Below are 24,224 nucleotides of genomic sequence, written 5' to 3'. Positions count from 1 at the left end.
GATAGCTACAACTTTTTATAACTTTTTAAACGAGAATCATATGTTAGTATGAATTTAATAAATCTTGTAATGAATTGTTTAATTCTATGCACTACATTATGTTATTTGCATTGAAAAATGAAACAGAGAAATTTCACTTGTAAAATACAAAAATTAAATTACCTCAAAGAAGTGTATATGCTAACAAAAGGAATATATCTTCAATTTCTTATGTAACATAACAAAAAATATTGGAGAGCATAATTAAAGGGCTACCTTGATAGAATGAATAAAGTGAACAATGTCTCCCCATTAAATGTTACATAAGGCAGAATTAAACCATCTCCTTTAGTATCATACCCTAATGTGAATCATAATTCTTGATTAAGGTTATAAAAATGTGAGATAAATAACCTGATAGTTTCATATCCCATTGTTAGAGGTATTAGTGCACCCATTTTTAGTGGTCATCAAGTCTACAAAACATGTAATCATATCAGTATTAATGACATGAACAAACATAGTCGTTTTTCAAATTCATATAACTCTTCAGTTACATTAATTATTGTTCATGTTGTAGCATCAACAATAGCTATGTTTTAAATTTTAACGATTCGGATGAAATATGCAGTAGGATGTGAAACAAAACTTATACCAGTTGTAAGAATTAAATCTAAGTTATTGTTAAAAATTGGAGGTACTCAATTTCATATTTGGTACCCAGAAGTTATAGATGTTTCAAGATGAATTAATTGTCTGGCATTGATAACATGACAAAAATAGCTCCAGAAATAGCTATATCATACTCTATACAGATAAGATAATTCACATTTACTAAATCTATTTTAGGAACTATTATTTGTAGTTAAGGAGGCTTACATCAATAATCATTATGATAACTACATGCATAATCACCAATCTTAGATTTTGGTTCAGATTACTAATTTTTTACAGGAAAGTTTGAGAACTGTACTTTTTATCGAATACTAAGACTTCTTTTGGCTTTATTATTTCAACAAAAAATTATTCTTGTGAAACAAATCTATTCAGCAAGAAACAGGAAAAACAGGACCTCAATTTATAATATTTTATCATCAGTATAGTGAGGTAGTTTACTACCTTTTGTTTCATTTCAGCAAAATGTGATGTTATTCAGTCACTTAAAGACAATCACACATAAATTTTAACAACAATTATAGTAACACTAACAACTATTATATTATAATTTAATTATTAGGTTTTCAGGTCTTATTGTATCTTGCACAGAAAATTCATAATCTGTAAGAGTTAAATCTAATAAATCAAAATTTATTTTATCTATAACTGTAGAGTCCGCCAGAAAAATGCATACAGACTTCATAGAACGAAAAATTGATCACACATTTTGTACAACCTTCAGTTTAGCACATGGTTACTTTAAATGTCCAAAATGTTGGCTGTTGTTGGCTAACAAATAACAGAACGACGAGCGGTCGCCGCAACTAAGTCTGTCAATGTTACGGTGGAGATCACTGCACATGTTGCTGTAATCTCCTGGCAAATTTACTGCAGCGTGTGTGGCTTATGTCGATAGACGTTATCTTTCACAGTTCCCCACTAGTGAAAGTTTTCACAGTTCCCCACCAGTGGAAGTTCATTGGTGTTACATCTGGCGACCGTGGAGGGAACTGAATGGGCCCTCTTCATCCAATCTAATGTCCCCAAAAAACTGTCATCCAGAAAAGCTCGTACAGCTAGGTGATAGTGTGCTGGTAACCCATCCTGTTGGTAGAAGACCTCTTCATCAGCTCCATAAAGCACACATATACCTGGCAAAATTGATGCATGTAACATTTCCAGGTACACTTGTCCAGTGATGGTAACTTCAAAGAAAAACAGTCCTACTAAGCTCCTAGGTGATAATCCACATCAAGACACGATCCCACAGTAGATTGACCGATTTATCTACATAAACATGCAGATATTCCAGTCCCCAGTACACACTGTTGTAACAATTCACGGTTCCATTAAATTTAAATTGTGCCTCGTCACTCTACACTACCTTCATCAAAATTGTTCATCACCAGTTACCATTTGCTAATACAATTCGCAAAATTGCATTTAGTGATAAGGATCGTCATCATTAATCGTGTGCAGTAATTGTGGAATATAAACTTTCCACTTTGAAGCTTTCAGAAATCTTTGTACACTTGTACTGCTAACCCACAATTCACATGCACATTGCACAGCGGACTTCTGTGGAGAATTAACAAATGCTTCCAACATGAGAGTCGATGAAGCAGGACTTGTAGCTGTGTGCTGCCTTCCTGATCTTCCTCTGTGAATATCACAAATCGTTCCATGGAATTCAAACTTGTTAATGATGTGTTTAATTTTTAGGCAGGTTGGGGGTTCTGTTTCAAACTCTCGCCTACACTGACATTGGCCTTCAACATCATTATCAAACTTGAAAACCACTTCAAAATACATTTTCTTGGCTCGAATGTCAAGTGTGCTCCAGCCATCTTGTTTTCTCAATACCGAGATGAAAGTACAAATTCTGTTGAGCCAAAGACCATACTACAACACATATGTAACTCAAATCGAACAATAGTATCGATATCTCGATTGAGCCTGACGAAGAGTGCATCTATTATTCTGGTGGACTCTGTATTTTAATTTCAACAATATGGTTAGCTTCCACATTATATTAAGGATTTAAATTAAATGAACTAATAACTTTTAAAACTATGCTTAAAAGAACTATATTTTAAGCCTTGGTAAAGTTTTATACCCCTTGAAATCCAGTCTAGAATAGTAATTGAACATAAGACCTATTTTTTTGTAAAAGAGAAAAATTTCTCTATATAGATTTACAGCCTACCACCTATAACTTCAGCCAGCTTGTAGGGAAGCAGCCTACCCACGCTGTAGTAAATTCACATCAGTTTCCATTGTGTGCCAGCCAGTCTGCTGTAACTAGCTCTGACGTCATAAATGTTGCGCAATACCTTAAAATTCAAGCAAATGATCTGAAACTTTTCCAGCATGTAAGGAATAATACTAAATTAATGTGTATTAAATATCAGTGCGATAACTTCAGCCATTTTTGTAATTTGGACGTTTTTCTAAAAAAATAATTGGCGCAACAGAAAGGAGCTAGAGACTTCAAAATTTATATTTAGACTCATCTTTCATAATGATTTAATAAAAACAGTACTTTGGATTTCACAGGTTAAGACTTTAGTGGAAATTCATGATTTTCTGGTTTTCATCTCAAAACTGAAGGAAGCAAGATAGATTAAGTAGGCTAATGAATAAGACTAGGATGTTTAGATTTAAATAGGTTGGAGGTCCGCTATGACTATGAAGATGTGAAAAGTTTCTTTTGAATACCTATAAAATTATAGCGATAGCGGATCTCAAAAGGACCAGTTCAGAGCTCATCGGCTGCGTGCAGCGTAACTTAATTATTTTTCTCGCCCAAGATATTTAACTTAGCCACGTCATAATTTTATTATAAATACTTACCTGCGTGCTAAATGCACGATTAAATTAACAGATTCATAAGCCATCAGCAAAAGAAGCTATAAAGTATTATGTAACTTGAAGTAGTGCGTTACTAGCCCAGCGGCCAGTCGTGAGAGCCAAGTTAGAGCCGGCGTTCTCTTAGCCGTCCGCACCGAGGCTATATATATATAAGAGCACTGTGCGAGTAAGAAAGGCCCCAGTTCTCTCCAGACGCTGAATAGCACGTCAGCTGTGTCGGGAGTCGCTTCGCTACGGTAGCGCTGCTACAAACTGCCTCGGGTGCCGTAATGAGTTACGATGTATACGCGTAACTGTGAAAACATTTCAAATGAAGGATTATTTTTGGAATGATTTTCATTATCTAGCTTCAGTTTGCGTGTTGTTGTATTTTCACGTGCCGTCGCGGGACAGACATTCTACCAATCATTTTAGCGTGGCGTTTGATGAGATTTTCTCATCAAATTTTGGCGAGCATTCTTTTGACATTCAATTCGGACATTTATAGTTGCATCAGCGAATTAGACTCTGAGCTGCTCTGTTTGTTAGGCTGTTGGGATAATTGTGATGTTATCAGTGAATTTCAGAATATACTCAACTATTTTGGAAAATTGTTTTTGATTAGAAATCCCGAACAATCTCCTACTTCTTCAGAGCTATAAGCTGCAGCTATAATAATATTCTCAGGTTAAGTGGGCACTAGGAACTCTCATTACAGGCTCCACGTTTCGTTAAATCACTTTCTGGGTGCCAAAAAGCAAAGAGAGAGCCAGTGTTGAGAACGGCGAAAGACAGCATTATACAACATTCCAAAAGCCGGGAAGTGCAGTGTTTTTCCCACGTTTAAATAACAAACTTTATTTCACAAGTAATTTGCTTACACCACTCGCCGCCCCACATATGGTGCATCGGCCGGGAAATCAACTAAGTGAAAGTGATTTTTAACTATTCGGATTCGCGAGTGAAATGCGACACGCAACTGAGTATAGAACAGTGAAAGTGTTACATAGGCAGGTGGACAACGCAGTTGAATCAACAACGCATCTAGATTGACGGAGCTGGCACTGAGTCTAGCGGTGCTGCCGGCATCGCGAGAAGCCAGTTTCGCCGTACCGCAGTCGTCCGCCGCAGCAGCCGGGGGCCGCGCCTGCAGTTACGGGCCACGTAAACACACCACAGCCGTCGGAGTGCCGTCTGCAGTTCAACGTGCCACGTCGCATCAGGAATCCTGGTACGCCGCGCCGGCTACGGCAACGTCGTGCAGAAGGAACTAAGTTAAGTGGAAAACTGTTAAAAATTTTACTAACCTGCACTAAGAGACTGTCTGCGATGGAACCGCCAAAAGAAACTGAGGTTAAGCTTAAATCAGAACCTATGTCTGTTGAAGGAACTGTAAATCCAGACAACGGTTCAAGTGTAAATATGCATAAAAGTGGTAATGTTAAAGTAAAATATGAAGTATTATCTCCTGACAGTAGTGTGGGAAGGGGTAATGATTCAATAATAGAGACCCCTGTAGTAAAGCAGAAAGTAGAAATTGTAAATTTATTGGATGATAGTTTCTCTGATGAATTAAAAATGAAACAGTCTTCAGAGATGGTAGAGTTTAAACAGGAGAAGTTAGATATGACTGATCAATCAGAAGTTTCATTTAGTTTTGATGATTCTGGTGTTGAAGCTAGTTTTTCGTCACCTGAGTGTGATAAAAAGCCAGCTAGTGAGCAACCCAAAGATGCTGGGGCTGTTGATTTAAATATTATATTACAAGCAATAGCTGCCAGTAATGCAAAAATGTCAGCCAGTAATGCTAAAATGACCGCTGAATTAAAGTCTGAAATAACTGAGGTCAAAAACAGTAATGCTGAATTAAAGTATGAGATTATGGCCAGTCAAACAAATTTTAATAAAAGATTGGAGGTAATGGACGATACCTTCAAGGCTGGTTGCAATAAGTTGAAAGAGGATCTAGACAGTTTGAATTGTAAAATTGATTGCAATCATGAGGATATTAAGAAAAAGGTTGCTCAACAATTTTCTGAAATGTATAAAACAGTTAAATCCGAAGTTGCTGAGGTTCGCAAGGACTTCCAAGTGGAAGATGCGAAGCTGGAGCACAAGTTAACAGAAAAGATCGAGGCGGAATCTGAACTGTGCTCAGATAGATTTAAAGATGTTAATATTAAAGTAAACATATGTCAAGCAGACGTAGATGCAATCAAAACTGATACTACTCATATTGTACAAAGAGTAGATAATGTTGAAATGAAAGTAGAAAATATCAGTACTAACATTGCTAACATTGAGAGTAAAGTAGCTTCAGTAACTTCTGGTAATGGTAGTATACAACAAGTTGTAGCTGCAAACGCCGCTTTTATCGGGTGTCGGCAGTTCTTGCGGTTCGATCCAGATAAAAATATCCACCCGCTGGATTTCTGGAACGATTTTGAAGATGTGATTCCACCAACTTGGTCTGAACGAGAGAAAATTTCATTTATTAGAAGTCATTTAGCAGGTGACGCCATGCGTTGGTCAGCTGATGTTATGTTGAAGTGTAAAACATTAGCGGAGTTTAAAACAGCTTTCATTAATGAATATTGGTCTAGTAATAAGCAAAATGAAGTGTTAAGAGAATTTTGGAGTGGAAAACGCTTCAGTGCAGGCAAGGAATCAATTAAAGAATTTGCTAGGTCATGGATTTCACGTTTGTCACATTTAGCGGAAAAGCTAAAGCCAGAAATGATTATATTAGGTCTTGAAGCCAAACTGCCATGGTATTGGCAAACCAGAATTATATCGGCCCCTAGAGACAATCTTGATCGTTTCATTGAATATTTGGAACGTGTAGAACGTGTTGCTGCCAATGAGGAGCAGGCACGTAATAACAGAAATGCCACTAACAATAATAGTAATTTTAGGAATGAGCAAAATGGTAATGTAAACATCAGAACAGTAGGTATTCGCCATCCTAAGAGAGGTAGGAATTGGGGAAATAATTATCAGAACCAACAATGGCGTCCAAGAGATAATAATTTTGTTCCGAACAGAAATATGCATGTAAACAACAGTACGGAAAGCAATGCTGTGCCTGTCAATTATAATGAAACTAAAGAAAACAGCAATAGGCCGAGGCAGGAAAACTAGTTCCCGTCTATGAGGACACTGGCGCTCACCAGGCGGTTACTTTTCCTAAGCCAGTAGTTAAGGGAATTGGTAAGACAGATCAGAATACTCAAACTGAACATGTGGATGAAGAGTCGGTAGCATCTAAAGATACAACAGAAATATTAGATCACTCACAGTATTTGATAGATACCGTGTTAGAAACGCTTTCTAAGTGGGAAGAGAAAGAGAAGGCGCAGCAGTGTAACAATAGGGAAGAGCTACAAAATATTGAATTGACAGGTGAAGAAGCAGAAGAAATTCATGCTTATATTTACGATGAGGATGATGTGCTCTTATCTAAAGTGCCTGTGCAGGATGTTGATAATGTACTAATAGACTTAGGACAGGAGATAAGTGAGAATGTAGAGGGTAGGCTGTTGAGGGTCAATGAACCCAGTAGCTGTGACCAGTTGTCACTTGAGAAGGAAACTGACGATAATGGTGAAAGTGGTTTAGCTGTAACTAGTGCTATGCCCGGTCTGGAGACGCAGAATCGCTCAGACTACAGTAATTTGGGTTATGTTCAGCAAACGAAATGTAATGAAGTCGTGCGGTGTTTCGATTTAAAATTAATAGACCGACTGGAAAAGGCAGCTGAAAATGTAATTCAGGAAACCCCTACACACTGTGACCTAAAGGTAATGAAGACAGATGTCGATCACTTTAGTTGGAGACAAATCCAAAAGGAACTACTAGATGAATTTGAGGAACCACCTGTACAACCTAGAATAAGCCACCCTATAATAATAGTAAATATGTTGGGTATCAATGTACGTTGTCTCTTAGACAGTGGAAGTGAGGTAAGTGCAATATCTCAGTCCTTCTTTGATGCATTACCTGGTAAAGATAAGCTTACAGTAATGAGGGTATCAGGACTAAGAATAATTGGTGCTACTGGCAAGGTTTCAAAAACGGTAAAGCAAGAAGCTTTACTACCCTTTAACATTAATGGTAATTTAATAGATCATCCATGTTTAATTGTAAACAATCTCAGTATTGAGGTTTTAATTGGCATAGATTTCTTGTCAAAATATCAGAGTGTTGTGGACTTTGAGAACAACCAATTAAAAATGGTCTTACCAATAACCGGAGTAATTATAGTACCTTTTAGTGATAAACATGTAGTAACTGATCATGAAACTTGGGAGCTGCCTATACGAGTTCTGAAAAATAGGAGGTATTGGGACGAAGGTGTTAATCTTAGTAACAGTAAGTTGAACATAGAAGAAGAAGAAGCAATTATTTTAGACAAAATAGAAGCTAAATTGCAGGAAATCGATAAAATTTCCGCCAATCAAAAGGAAGAACTGAGACAGGTTCTAAAAAGGCATCATAAGGTATTTTCAGATCGACCTGGCATAGTCAAAGGTTATGAATGTCAATTAAAAGTGAAACCCGGCCAAGTGTTTTTCAGGAAGCCATACCAAATACATGTAGCTAGGAAGGAGGCGGTTCGAAAGGAAATACAGAGAATGCTGGAGTGGGGTGTGATTGAGAAAGCGGTCAGTGAGTACAATAATCCTCTTGTTGTTGTACCAAAAAGAGACGGGAGTGTCAGATTGGTCTTGGACGCTCGTTGGTTAAATGAAATAGTGGTTAGGGAAAGTGATAGACCGCAGAATATGGACGAATTATTGCAAAAATTCCGGGGAGTAAAATTCTTAACTTCTATGGACATCACGTGTGGATATTGGAACTTGCCACTGGCGGAGAGTTCAAGAAAGTACACAGCTTTCTTGTACGAAGGAGTTTGTTACCAATACCGTGTGGTACCTTTCGGACTTAATATCTCTGTTTGTGCTTTCGTACGTGTGATGTGCCATGTTTTAGGACCAGCTTTAAGTAATAAAATAACAGTCTACGTAGATGATCTGTTAATAGCAACTCCTACCTGGGAAGAACACATAGCTTTATTAGAGGAAGTGTTAGAGGCTATTGAGAGAGGTGGCATGAAACTAAAGATTGAAAAGACAGAGTGCGTTAAAGAGGAAATAGGTTTCTTGGGATATAGGATAAGTGGAAAAGGTATTCTGCCTGACCCAGGCAAGCTAGCAGTCATTGAAAAATTTGAGGCTCCCAGAAACAAGAAGCAGTTGAGATGAATGTTCGGTCTTTTCGGCTTCTATAGGCGTTTTGTTAGTGACCAGGCTTTTAATGCTCCCTGTCTTCACCTCCTGCTGAAAAAGAATACCCCTTGGGTTTGGACAGCAGAATGTCAACAGGCGTTTGAGGTGCTTAAACAATCTTTAATTAATAGTCCAATTTTACATCATCCTGATTTTGAAAAGCCATTCTGTATGTCTGTTGATGCTAGTGGCTATGGTATAGCTGTGGAAATATTCCAGGTAGAAATAGAGAACGAGCAAGAGGTGCACAAGACTATAGCTTTCGCAAGTCGATCTTTACAGGCAGCAGAGAGAAATTATGGCATCTCCGAACTGGAAGCATTAGCCATTGTATTTGGAGTACAAAAGTTTGAGCAGTATTTATTAGGTCACAAGATAATTGTTTACAGTGACCATAAGGCGTTGACCTTTTTAAAAACCTGTAAGTTGAGGAATTCTCGGTTGGTAAGATGGTCATTGTATCTCCAGCAGTTTGACCTTGAGGTTAGATATATTCAAGGGAAAGACAATCTGGTAGCTGATGGGTTATCTAGAAGTGCGGAGCTCTGTGATGACGCGGGGATTACAGCAACAGACCTAAATGAAGTCCGAATGTTTGCATTGCACGAAGTAAAGGAAGAAGGTGCATTAAAGAGAGTGATTAAGAACTTGAGACGTGAGCAGAATGCAGATGACCAACTGAAATTAGTGAAGAGCTATTTAGGAAATGCGAACTATCCTAAGGTTTCACAATACTATTGTTTGCATAAAGGTATTCTGTTTAGGAGGAAAAAGATAGGTGTTTCTGAATGGAAGCTGTGCTTTCCCTCACAACATGTAGACTTGCTAATCGACTATGTACACCTGAGGTATGGGCACTACGGTGCAAAGAAGTGCATTGCAAAATTAAAGGAAAAGGTTGTGTTTGACAACATGTACCGCCGTGTGGCCAAGCGTCTAGCATCTTGCGTAGTGTGCCAGAAGGTCCGTGCTGCTAACAGCAGAATACAAGGGGATATGCATTCAGTAGAGCCCACTGAAACCCTAGAATTACTGGCTTGTGATTTGTTTGGCCCTCTTCCTGTTTCGAGAGGTGGTTGTACCCATGTTTTTGTTGTTGTGGATGGATTCAGTAAATATGTTAAGCTATACCCAATTAAAAGAGCGAATGCAAAAACATTGGTTGAAAAGTTGGAAAAAGACTTCTTCGTGAACGTTGGCGTTCCGAAGAATTTGCTGTCAGACAATGGGCCTCAATTTACTTCTGATAGATTTAAGGAATGTCTAGATAAGGCCGGCGTGAAACATCTGAAAATATCTGCGTATTTCCCCCAAGGAAATATGAGTGAACGTATTATGAGGGAATTGAATAGGCTTTGTAGAACTTATTGTGCTCGAAAGCACTCAAGTTGGGCAGAGCACATTAAGTATTTTGAGAATGTAATTAACAACTTAAGACATGATGCAACTGGTTTTGCACCTTGCGAATTGATGTTTGGCCAAGAACCTCACAATGTGATAGCAGATATGGTAGAATTCCCTATTCTAACGCAAATATCCACAGACGAAAAGAAACTAAAGGCTAGGGCTAATATGAGAAAAAGAGCGTTGGAAAGGAAGAAGCGGCATGACGCAAAAGCTGTACCTACTAGCTTTGAAATAGGTCAATTAGTCCTGGTTAAAACCAAAGAAAAATCCAAGAAGGTAAATGCAGAAACAAAGAAATTCATGTTCGTATACCAAGGACCTTTCAGGATCATAGGAAAACCACATGCCAATGCATATAGGCTAGAGTACCCTAAAAGTAAGAAGCTATTAGGTCTAAGGAACGTGATTGACCTAAAGAGATTCATAGGCAGCCAATGAAGGCTGTAGGGAGGAGGTTGTTCTGTAACCTCTACACAGTGTGGCAGCTGTGCAGTCCCAGCTGTGTGAGATCTTCTTTCCCTTTCAGGTCTCACTCATTCTTCATCTTTCCTATCCACCAAAATTTAGATCACTTCTTTCAGACATGAAATTTTTCTGTCATGACTATCAGGCCATGAGTTGTGTTACCATTCTATCTACCGATCAGTGAAGAAAGATACCTAATGTGATAAACTGAATAGTGACAAACAATAGAGAAGTATGACGTAATTAAGATACAAATGTATTTGAGTAACAATTATTTGTAGTACCCTGGTAATATAGTAAGTACAAAGTGTTGTTTGGTTGGAAATGGTCCATCAACAGTAATTTAAAAAGATGTATGAATTCGTGTACAAGCAGAATCTGAAGTGGTAATGAAACCTAGTGGATACATTAGAGCTAACTAATAAATAATAAGAAAGAGATTGCTAAGTGTTATGAAAAATATGCAGATAAGTTGTAAGTTTAAACTCACCTGATGTAGCAAGGAAAGGCAGTGTAATAGAAGTGAGCAGTGTTTGTGGTTGAATCGTGAAGGACACGTCCCTGAAGTATTTATAAGGTTGGAGCTGGCCATTGTTTTAGTGTAGTGTGTGACAGGATACACCTACGCGTATTGAGGTTATGAGTTGGAAGCGTGAATGCGACCATAGGTACCCTTATGTTAGATGAGACAGAGCAGCTCATGGTGTCCTATAGGTTTAAGGAATTTAGCATTACGCTCGTCCATAATTATTTGATGCACTTTAGTGGTAGGTCCGAGAGAGACTACCTGAGGTTTCAGCATCCGATCGAGTGGAAATGGATTGCCACGTGAGCAAACTAATCAGCCGCAATACACTATGAATATGAAATAAATGTGCTATCCTATGCTTTAAATATTAATAGAGTGAGTGGTAAATAAGTACATACACTAGCAATATAAATAAGAAACATAATAGCAGACGTGAAACAGTAATTTTAGCTCAGCATAAATACACTTCAAAGTAAGTAAGACCCTAATTGCAGATGTGGAACTGACAACAGCAGAGGACCAATAAGTGGATTTTGTAGGCAACTAAACGTAGTGTGTTTTGAACACTCAGGACTGTACTATTACCAAAAGTTACTCACATATACAAAGAAGCTGAGAAAACAACCACTAATCATACTCATACTATCTCTAAGAATAAGATAATCAAAGATGATTCAGTTAAGTGCTTAATATACAAATGTCAGGAATGTACCGAGCATTGGTTCAGTGTTCCGGCCCGGAAATAATAAATTGACGTTAAATAGGATTCATGATTGTATGCCATGAGCATAGATTTTCTCTAGTACGTGACTAACGGCGTTTTGAGCCATTTATTTACCGATTTTATGACCTTTAAGTAACCGCGAGAGTAATGTTGAAAAAAAAAAAAGTTCTGTTAACTTTGTTCCAGTAATATATTGGAAGTTAAAATGTATATATCCCCATTTCATTGTGACCCACCCTTAGATATTAAGTGAACAGAGTCTGAGGCACTCTTTTGTTTGTTCTACAGGACAAACCAGATAATGGCAGCCTGGTAGCTGCGTGAAAGTGTGGAGTGACTTGGACACAACTCACAGTGACCCCTCCCCTTTCCCCCATGTAATTTAGAGAGAACGTGAAGGACGCACACCATAGCAACTTCCCCTCCTCTACCCTTGTGAATGGAAGTGTAGGACGCCAGCCAAAGCGGCTACAACCACGTGTGTAAAAATTATTTGTGAACTTTCTTTCAGGTTTAGAAAAGACTGCTAAGAGATAATCATCTGTTTATGTATCATGTTATTTTCTTTGAATTTGTGTATGTAAAAGTGTATTTAATGTATTTAATGGGTCTAAGATTTTCATAATTTTTCAATTTGTATGTGTTTGTTTGTCTAGGGCAATATGTATGCCGAAATATTTCATTGACTTTGCGTAAAATTTTGAGTAATGACATTGTTTAAAAGGCAGTGAACATGCCCATAATTTAAATAATTAATGTAGGTAATTAGTTTTCTTTAATGTTTCTACATGTTTATATTTCAATTTTGATTTTTTATAGGGAGTTAAACTGTACTCTTGCTTCCCTTTTTGTAATTAAATTATTTTTTCTCATTCATTAACATTCATAAACAAAAAATTTAAGTAGAGGGTGATGTAGGGAAGCAGCCTACCCACGCTGTAGTAAATTCACATCAGTTTCCATTGTGTGCCAGCCAGTCTGCTGTAACTAGCTCTGACGTCATAAATGTTGCGCAATACCTTAAAATTCAAGCAAATGATCTGAAACTTTTCCAGCATGTAAGGAATAATACTAAATTAATGTGTATTAAATATCAGTGCGATAACTTCAGCCATTTTTGTAATTTGGACGTTTTTCTAAAAAAATAATTGGCGCAACAGAAAGGAGCTAGAGACTTCAAAATTTATATTTAGACTCATCTTTCATAATGATTTAATAAAAACAGTACTTTGGATTTCACAGGTTAAGACTTTAGTGGAAATTCATGATTTTCTGGTTTTCATCTCAAAACTGAAGGAAGCAAGATAGATTAAGTAGGCTAATGAATAAGACTAGGATGTTTAGATTTAAATAGGTTGGAGGTCCGCTATGACTATGAAGATGTGAAAAGTTTCTTTTGAATACCTATAAAATTATAGCGATAGCGGATCTCAAAAGGACCAGTTCAGAGCTCATCGGCTGCGTGCAGCGTAACTTAATTATTTTTCTCGCCCAAGATATTTAACTTAGCCACGTCATAATTTTATTATAAATACTTACCTGCGTGCTAAATGCACGATTAAATTAACAGATTCATAAGCCATCAGCAAAAGAAGCTATAAAGTATTATGTAACTTGAAGTAGTGCGTTACTAGCCCAGCGGCCAGTCGTGAGAGCCAAGTTAGAGCCGGCGTTCTCTTAGCCGTCCGCACCGAGGCTATATATATATAAGAGCACTGCGCGAGTAAGAAAGGCCCCAGTTCTCTCCAGACGCTGAATAGCACGTCAGCTGTGTCGGGAGTCGCTTCGCTACGGTAGCGCTGCTACAAACTGCCTCGGGTGCCGTAATGAGTTACGATGTATACGCGTAACTGTGAAAACATTTCAAATGAAGGATTATTTTTGGAATGATTTTCATTATCTAGCTTCAGTTTGCGTGTTGTTGTATTTTCACGTGCCGTCGCGGGACAGACATTCTACCAATCATTTTAGCGTGGCGTTTGATGAGATTTTCTCATCAAATTTTGGCGAGCATTCTTTTGACATTCAATTCGGACATTTATAGTTGCATCAGCGAATTAGACTCTGAGCTGCTCTGTTTGTTAGGCTGTTGGGATAATTGTGATGTTATCAGTGAATTTCAGAATATACTCAACTATTTTGGAAAATTGTTTTTGATTAGAAATCCCGAACAATCTCCTACTTCTTCAGAGCTATAAGCTGCAGCTATAATAATATTCTCAGGTTAAGTGGGCACTAGGAACTCTCATTACAGGCTCCACGTTTCGTTAAATCACTTTCTGGGTGCCAAAAAGCAAAGAGAGAGCCAGTGTTGAGAACGGCGAAAGACAGCATTATACAACATTCCAAAAGCCGGGAAGTGCAGTGTTTTTCCCACGTTTAAATAACAAACTTTATTTCACAAGTAATTTGCTTACACCACTCGCCGCCCCACAAGCTTACCATAAAAATGATTATTCTGAACAAACCATAAAGAAAGTGTTACTTTGGACTTTGTATATGGGGCATCAGTTGGAATTGTAGGAGTATCAGTATTAATATATATTGAATTTGAGGTAGGACATCCTGGATCTGTATCTGGAGAGGATCAGATTTGTAATGTAATTATTATTGTCTATGCATTTGTAATGATTTTCTTTGTTGTCATATCTAATAGAATTGGTGGTTGTGGCAACTGACTTTTGAATAAACAGAATAAATTTTAGACATTTACCTCCATCATTGACTCTCTTCTTACATCTTCTATAGTATGTAATGTTGCTGCTACAGGTTGAGTGGTTTATCCTTCACTAGAAGGAACTATTGCCCCACAGAGGAGCTTCAGTAAGTTTAGCTATTTTCCTGTTCCACCTAGCAGGCACATCAGCTACTCTAGTAGAATAAATTTTATTGCAGCATCAATTAATATGGAACCAGAAAGACAAACTTTAGATCAAACATCATATTTTGTATGTTCATTTGTTATTACATCTCTTCTTAAACTCTTATAACTTCCACTTTTTGCAGATCCTATTACTGTACTATTAACAAAACACTACTTACATACTTCCTTCTTTGATCCTGCAGCTGGGGAGTAACCCAATCTTTACAAACATTTCTTTTCAGTATTTGGTCACCAAGAAGTTTGTATTCCAATTTAACCAGTATTTAGAATTATCTCACATATTGTATGTCAAGAATTAGGAAAAATTGAATCATTTGAACATTAGGTATAATCTATGCTATATTACCAATGACCTATGTTATTCATTAAATGAGCACACCATATATCTATTGCATATTAGACATAGATACATGAGTATATTTAACATCTGCAACAATATTTACCATTGTACATTCATGAATTAAGATTTTTTAGATAATTAGCAAGATTATACAGAAAAATTTGAAGTTTAATCTCCCATTCTGATGAGCTCTAGGATTAATTTTCTTATTCACCATTACAGGGGTAAATGGGTTAGTGTTCAGTTCATCACTTGATGTTGCTCTTCATGACACCTACCTTGTTGTTGCAAATTTCCATCGTGTATTATTTATAGGAGCAATATGTACAATTACAGGTGCTGTTATTCAAAATACCATTTATTTACATAATTAACTATGAATGATGTCTGATTAAGGGTAAATTCACAATTATTTTTATTATAGTAAATTTAATTTCCTTCTGTCAACACTTCTCATGATTATTAGGTGTATCACAACATTATTATGTCTATCAAGCAATGGGTCTACTATTTCAATTATTGTAATTATTATTCAGAACAACCATTAATTTCTGGATTCTAGTATGACAGATTAAAGCAGTAGATTTATGCTCTACAATAAAGTTCTGCTGTTTATTAATAAGGGAGGTAATGACATCATGTTCAAATTCACCATTACTAGGTGGACCTTCACCATGTGGACCTTCACCATTAATGAAGCAATTGTAATTCTCTCATAATTGCATTATAGTTGTACTATTACTAATTATAGTAACTGCAGATATGACCACAGTTATGTATTAGTTATAACTTATTCAAACCTAAATTTGCCTGATGGATACATAATGAATACGATTTTACTGGCGTGCTTCCAGTCACCTTAATTTTTATTGCAATACCATTATTATGACTTCTTTACTTACTGGACCATTTAGTAGATGCAATAATTACAGTTAAAACAATTCAATGAATGATACTGAAGTTATGAACATTCAGAATTTTTAGGCGTTGAATTTGATGCTTACATAACATCAGAAAGAGATTTAGAACTTGACAGCTTCTGATCACTTGAATATTCGAATCATTTTAGCTATAAATAAAGTCTGAGTACTAACTAGAGAATTTGATGTCCTACATTCATGAGCAGCACCTCAACTATCAGTTAAAACTGATGGTACACTTGGACAGTTAGCTCAAGCAGCATCTGTAACAAATCAAATGGGATTATTATTTGATCAATGTTCGGAAATTTGTGGAGCAAATCATAGATTTATACCAATTAGAACTGAAAGAATGTCAGGAATTTTTTTTAAGTAAGCGATTATTTACAGTAATTGAAGGAGTTAATTAAAATGTAACATCAGAGTCTAAATCTAAAACAATTAAAAATTTGATGCACCTTGAACATCATATGACTGAAAGTAGGTACTGGTGTCATAAACCAAAAATTAGTAAATTAATGTCTACTTGTGATGGGGAATCATGTTCAGAATCCCTCAGATATATCCACTCATAGGGTTTCCCTATTATATCTTATATTCTATTAATTTTATTCAACCTAAAAAACATTTTTTTGTTTCAACCTAATTTCTTTATATGACCAAAGAAAGAAATGAATGAAAAAATTTAACCTAAGAAAATTAACTTTATTCCTTTTATTCATCAACAAATTCTTTAGTTTACTACTAAACTGAACTAAATCATTCCAAATATTATTATTAATCTCTTCATTATTTGGAATAATGCCATCACAGTTTAATATTATCTAAAATAAATTAAAATTAATTTTGCATAATGAATTTAGAACCCTCATTAGGACGAAATTCATGTAATGCTACAACATTTATCTATTTCATTTTTCGTTATAATATTACTAACGATTAAAGTTGCATTGGCTGGGTATTTATTCTGCCAATTTGCTAATAGAAACGAAAAAGTGCATTGTGTTTGCACTATAGTATCGACAAAATTTCATTTCTGTGTATTTGTGAAAGCAACTTAAAAGAGTATCACTAAGAAATATGCATAATGAACAAATGTGTAAATACAGTATTCAAATTTAGAAACATAGTGTGCAAAAGCCAAATTCTCTGTAATGTTCATTTAAATCAAAACAGCATAATAAACAATATCTTTAGTTACGAAATCAGTGGCATTTTTCATGCATTTTAGTGTTTATGAAATGTTTTCTCTTGATGTATGATACCTACCATGATATATTTGCATAGGAACAGTCACCAGCATATGTGGATACTGTATACGGAATACATTGCAAATAGAGTTAATAGCAAACATGTAAGAAATTTAAACAACATGCATGGCAGTTTCTCGCACATCTCAGTGTTTGTGACATCACATCTCCTGATTTGCAAATACAGTTGATAGGAAACAAGAAATAAATTTAAATGTCATGCATGGCAGTTTTCCACACATCTCAGTGTTTGTAATATCACATCTCCTGATGTGTGTTTCATACAATGATATAAATTTGTAAGCAGATTCAGCTATGTATGTACATCTACATCCGCATCTATATCCATACTCCAAAAGCCACCTGAGGGTGTGTGGTGGAGGGTACTTTGAGTACCTCTATCGGTTTCATCCTTCTATTCCAGTCTCATATTGTTCGCGGAAAAAAGGATTGTCGGTATGCCTCTGTGTGGGTTCTAATCTCTCTGATTTTATCCTCATGGTCTCTTTGCGAGATATACATAGGAGGGAGCAATATACTGCTTGACTCCTCAGTGAAGATATGTTCTCAAAACATCAACAAAAGCCCACACCGAGCTACTGAGCATCTCTCCTGCAGAGTCTTCCACTGGAGTTTATCTATCATCTCCATAAAGCTTTCTAGATTACTAAATGATCATGCAATGAAGCGCTCTGCTCTCCATTGGTTCTTCTCTATCTCTTCCATCAACTCTATCTGACACGGATCCCACTCTTGTGAGCAATGTAGCTACTGTCTCCAAATTATGCTCTGAATAAAGTTAGTAACAAAGAAGTAATAAATTTAAATGTCATGCACAATGCAGCAGTTTTTCACACAGGGTATTGTTTATGATACACATATCTCTTGAACTGTACAAGGTAGCATGATATGCCTTTGTAGCTGCATTTAATGGCACATGTGGATACTGCTGGAAAATGTATTATGAATACAGTTATTAACACTCAAGGAATAAATTTAAACATGACCATGATGAGACAGCTTTTCTTGCATCTCATCATTATGACTTCATACCTGTTGGACTATGATAGGCAGGTGGTTCGCATCCCCCATGCCGATTGTTGTCTGACACCAAGAGATATATGTACCAAGAGTGGTTGAAATTGGTCAAGTTATTTAGTAGGAGATGTGGAATATGTACATATACACATATACATCCATCCATTTTTATAATATACAGTTTCATATAATTATTCCCTCATGTTTATACAAGAACTAGTCATGTATCATTAACAGTCACAGTTGCTTTATCTATATGGGTAATAGTTAGGTTACTTGAGTGAATTCCAAAAATTAATGATGAATCACACAAATCGTATATTTGTGCATTTAACAACTGAGGACACTCCTGCATCAATATAAGTTATGGTTCTGGTTGAAACAATTAAAAATATTAGTTGTCCAAGAATATTAGCAGTCTGATTGGCTGCAAATATAATTGCAGAACACTTATTTTAAACTCTATTAGTAAACAGTGGACTATAAATAGTTACAAATTTAATCTCATTATTAAATACTGTGTAAGTCTGGTAAAACAGTATTCAGCTTAAAGAATATCTAGAAAAATTGAAACAAACGGAAATTAAAGGTATCTAACTTACAATAGAACCAATAAAGAATGTCTTCAAATTATGATTATTAAACCCAAAAATCTAATAATAATACCTAATGTAGTGCATGAATAACTAGATGGAAAATGGCAGGTTTTGAATAAGCAGTTGCCAAAATTCTCATTTTTAACGCAAGCTGAATGAGTGTAGAAAGAAAATATTTGCGTGAAGTCAGATCCAAAATTATCACCAAGACCAATTATGAATATAGTTACTTAGTTACAGGTCCACAAATGATATAAAGTTTTTGTTGTGGTTGGCAAGAGAGCCAACACCGTTTTAGCGTTTTAGCTCACACAGGATGGCATGAGGTCTAGAACATGACAAGGAAATTAGAATTTAGAGAAACAGATGTAGCTGGTGGAATACTTAACTTTAATCCATTAATGATGAACGTCGGTCTTGACAGTACGTGAATCACAATATAAATAGTAACTGATAATGGCGCCTTGCTAGGTTGTAGCAAGTAATGTAGCTGAAGGCTGTGCTAAACTATCGTCTCGGCAAATGAGAACGTAAGTAGGCCGTGAACCATCGCTAGCAAAGTCGGTTGTACAACTGGGGTGAGTGCTAGGAAGACTCTATAGACCTGGTGTGTGGCGGCGCTCGGTCTGCTATCACTGATAGTGGTGACACGTGGGTCCGACGTATACTACCGGACCGCGGCCGATTTAAAGGGTACCACCTAGCAAGTGTGGTGTCTGGCGGTGACACCACATTCCTCCCCCGCAAATCGGCGTACGGTTGTGTTATAAGGCTTCCGCCCAGCGTGGGGAGGACCCCATGTTGACGTATACGACGAGGTGGGGAGCCTCACAACAGGCGAGGCTGTGCCACCCGCATCCTGCCATTCGGACCGCGGGGAGCTAGGAAACGCCTGAAAACCTGCTCCAGGGTGCACGCCAACATGCGGTGTATGCGCCCGCAGAGAGATAGGAGGGGCCGAAGGGTCGACCTCCATAGGGCCGGGGCACCCGACGGGCGAAGACGACATATGGTCCGGAGCGGGCAAGAGTTCCATGTCGGAGGACAACTGGTCACGATCGGCGGCGATCGGCGGCGCCCGGCGGTTGCAGCGACGCGTCCACTGCGGGCGACGCCGGTGGGAGAACAGGCTGCGGCGGCGGTGGCGGCGGCGCATCGCCATGGGGCAAAATTGAAGGCAGCGTCGGTAACACCTGGGGCTGAGGCGAGCCAGTAGATGGGTCCCCAGGGCGCTGACCGGACGGCACTGTCGCTGAAAGCAGACGGCGAGCGGCGGATCCTGTGCGACGACAGAGGCGCAGTTGGTTGAGATGCCAGCGCACCTCACCAGAGGCCCCCAAAACCAGACACATAGCGCGTCCGAGGCAGCGAAGAGCCAACGCCGTGAACCTCGGTAGTGGCGGTAGTAGACAACGTCGCCTGGGGCAAAAGCAGGTGTCTGCCGCTGCACAGTAACCTGATGCGGCGGATGTAGCAAAGACATCAAGGTTCGATGAGGGCGACCGTGGAGCAACTCAGCCGGCGAGCGACCAACTCGGGGCTGAGAGCGATACGAGGACAAAAAGAGCAATAAAGCGTCCTCCCGAGAATGCGACTCTTTTAACTTCAACATCTGTGACTTGAAAGTCCTGACCAATCGTTCAGCGACACCGTTTGACTGTGGCGAAAACGGCGCGGACGTCAGATGTTGAGTACCATTGGCCTTGCAGACTGACTGAAATTCTGCGGACATGAATTATGGGCCATTGTCGGAAACAATAGTCTGTGAAAGACTTTCAATGAAAAAGATAGCAGATAACGCTTGGATGGTGGCAGATGACGTCGTGGAAGACATCTGGACAACAAAAGGAAAATTACTGAATGAATCGTACACAACCAACCATCGAGCATTCCAGAATGGACCAGCAAAATCGATGTGTAAGCGTTGCCAAGGGGAAGTGGCTTTTGGCCAAGCAAAGAATTTCTGCGGTGGTGCTGATTGTTGTTCGGCACACACCATGCAAGAAGAGCACATATTCGTAATTGGGCCATCGATTCCAAACCAAGTACAGTGCTGACGAGCAAGTTGTTTCGTTCTCACTATACCCCAATGTCCTTGGTGGAGAAGCTGTAAGACAGAGGACTGTAACGAACGTGGTACCACGACCCTGGACTGATCATTATCAGAACGCAACAGCAAAACACCACGTCGAAAAAAAAGTCTCTCCTTGTGAGCAAAAAATCGGCGAACCAACGGATCCCCAATCCGTGACTTTTACAAGGGCCATTGCATAGCAAGAAAACGCAGAACGGTAGCAAGGACAGGGTCAGCCGCTGTGGCTGTAGCTATACGACGAAAATCAATCGGAAACGATTCGACCACATCATCGGTTTCCGCATCAATGAACATGCAAGCAAAGTCGGAGGAATCAAATGACCTATCCTCAGCAACAGGCAATCGGGAAAACGCATCGGCGTTTCCGTGCTTAGCAGTGGACCGATACAAGATATCGTAGCGGTGCTGCGAGAGGAAAATAGACCACCGAATGAATTTCTGCGCTGTACGTGCAGGTACAGGCTTGGTCGGATGAAAAAGCGATGTCAAAGGTTTGTGGTCTGTGATTATGGTAAAGCGACGACCATACAAGAAAACATGAAACTTTGTAACACCAAATACGAGAGCCAATGCTTCTTTCTCGATCTGTGAATAATTTCTTTGCGCAGACGAGAACAATTTGGACGCAAAGGCAATAGGGCGATCGTGCGATCCATCTTCGTGCGCAAGCACAGCACCGATCCTGAAATCCGATGCATCCACCATCAACAAAAGGGGCTTCTGGGGATCGAATGGCGTAAGGCAAGTATTGGAAAGCAACACAGATTTCAACTGGCGAAAGGCGCGTTCGCATTCCGTCGTCCAGACAAACGGAACACCTTTACAGCGTAAGCGATGAAGCGGAGCTGAAATGGAAGAGGCGTGGCGCACATAGCGATGATAGTAATTTATTTTTACCAGCACACTCTGTAGCTGCTTCAAATTCTGCGGCGAAGGCAAGTCTTGTATGGCACGGAGGTGCTCTGGACTGGGATGTATGGCTTGGGCATTGAGTACATGTCCCAGGTATGGCAAATCACGAGCAAAAAACGCGCATTTGTCCTTCCGCAAGCGAAGACCATTTTGTCGCAAGACCTGAAATAATGTTCTGAGATTGGCCAAATGTTCTTTTTCCGTCTTTCCAGAGATCACAATATCGTCCAGATAATTTGCTGCAGTAGGGACCGACGCACAAACAGTTTGTAGATATTGCTGAAACAATGCAGGGGCGGATGCACACCCGAATGGCAATCGGTTGAATTGATACAACCCAAGATGCGTGTTAACCACAAAAACGCGCTGGGATTCTTCGTCCACCAGTATTTGCAAGTACGCATCTGCGAGGTCCAACTTCGAAAAATATTTACCCGGGCACAGTTTGTCAAAAAGATCTTCTGGGTGGGGTAAAGGAAAAGTTGCAATCACTAGGTGTGGATTCACTGTTGCCTTGAAGTCCACACAAAGTCTCAATTTTCCGGAAGGGTTTGGCAAAATTACTAAGGGTGATGCCCAGAGAGAAGCCTGCACACGTTCAATTACACCTTGTGATTCCAAATCGTGTAATGTTTTTGCGACCTCATCACGCAACGCGTGGGGAACATTGCGCGATCTGAAAAGTTTCGGTTGCACGTTTACTTTCAGTTCCACATGTGCTTATAGTTCTTAGCGCAACCAAGGCCCGGTGCAAAATTCTTCACATAGACGAGAAACACTGTCTGAAGGTACAGTCTGGTTCACTGATAGGACCTGATTTACTATAGACAAGTTAAACAACTGAAATTAAATCGAAACCAAACAAGTTCACTGCAGAAGAAGAACGAAGGACGTAAAATGACACAAGTTTTGTTTGTCCTTTGTATGTTGCAAGAAGGCTGCACTGTCCTAACACAGGGATCCCTTGACCTGAATAGCTAGTTAACTTAACATTTGCGGCACGCAACGGAGGTGTGCCCAGCAGTTTGTAAGTGTCTTGATTGATCAGTGAAACTGTAGCCCCGGTATCGAGCTGGAATGGTATCACTTTCCCGTTAATGTCCAAGTCCACAAAAAGTTTATTGTCCTGCTGACGACAAGAGCGACTGTTTCGTGCAATGTGAACTGACACTGGTACAAAATCACTTGCACGCTATTTCTGGGACAAACACAGTCACTGTTAGAGAGAGTGGCACTGGGCGGAGTAGAATGAACTACATGAATTTCCATGGGCGAAGTTTCGCGAGCCTGAGTATCCTTGGTTCGATTCCGATTCCGGCGCGAAGCAAAGGGCCTGGAATGGTTTTGAGCTTCCGATCTGAGCTTTTTCTGGCAAACACTCTGAACATGTCCTTTTTTATTACAATAAAAGCAAATAGCTTGGCGTGACGGGCAATTCTCACGCGAATGTCTAGTAGCGCACCGCGGGCAGGATTTGAGCACTGCATTTGCTTACTGGTGTGGCACCCGTGGCTGAGAGCCTAGCAGCAGCGGCGCGGCCGGGCGCGAGGACTGTTTACTGTTCCATGCAGCTCGCCCGGCGGGCCAGTTAACCTGACACACAGCTGGTGAAGTTTCAAATGATTCCTGAGCAAAGTCAAGTGTGTCCTGCCGATCCAATATGCCCATCACTTGTTGAAGGGAGGGATTGACTAGTTTCAAAATCTGTTCCCTTATACGAACATCAGAAACGTTCTGTGCAATTGTCTCATGTACCATAGTATCTCAATAAGGAAGTCCACATTGACACTCAAAAGCACAATCCCTAGTAAGGCCTTGCAAGGTTGCAACCCACTACCGATTAGTCTGACCTGCCGTACGTTTTGTATGAAAGAAGGTATACCGTTTCGCAACTACATTGACTGATTCTTTGAAATATGCATCTAATGCAGACAAAATTTCTTCGTAGGACAGAGTTGCTACGTCGCGTTGGGATAATAATTTGACTATCACACAGTATGTGTTCACCCCAACTGATGATAACAAAAAAGGCTGCTGCTCGTTACCTTGAATTCTGTAGGCGGCGAGATGGAATCCAAAGTGGCGTGACCACTCCGTCCAGCTTTCCAGTGCAGCATCAAAAGGTCGAAAAGTTGGTGCAACAGCGTGTTGTAGCTGCGTTAGCGGTGGAGCGGCGACTGCCGCATCGTTTTGCATTGCATGTTGACCCTGGATGAGTTGTCCAAGGGCATCCAGTAATGCCTGCGTCTGCTGATTCTGTAAGCGATAAAATTCGGACAGTACATCTGGA

Source organism: Schistocerca cancellata, chromosome 2 (assembly GCF_023864275.1).
Source record: "Schistocerca cancellata isolate TAMUIC-IGC-003103 chromosome 2, iqSchCanc2.1, whole genome shotgun sequence".
Lineage (NCBI taxonomy): Eukaryota > Metazoa > Arthropoda > Insecta > Orthoptera > Acrididae > Schistocerca > Schistocerca cancellata.
Note: the sequence above shows the minus strand (reverse complement) of the source record.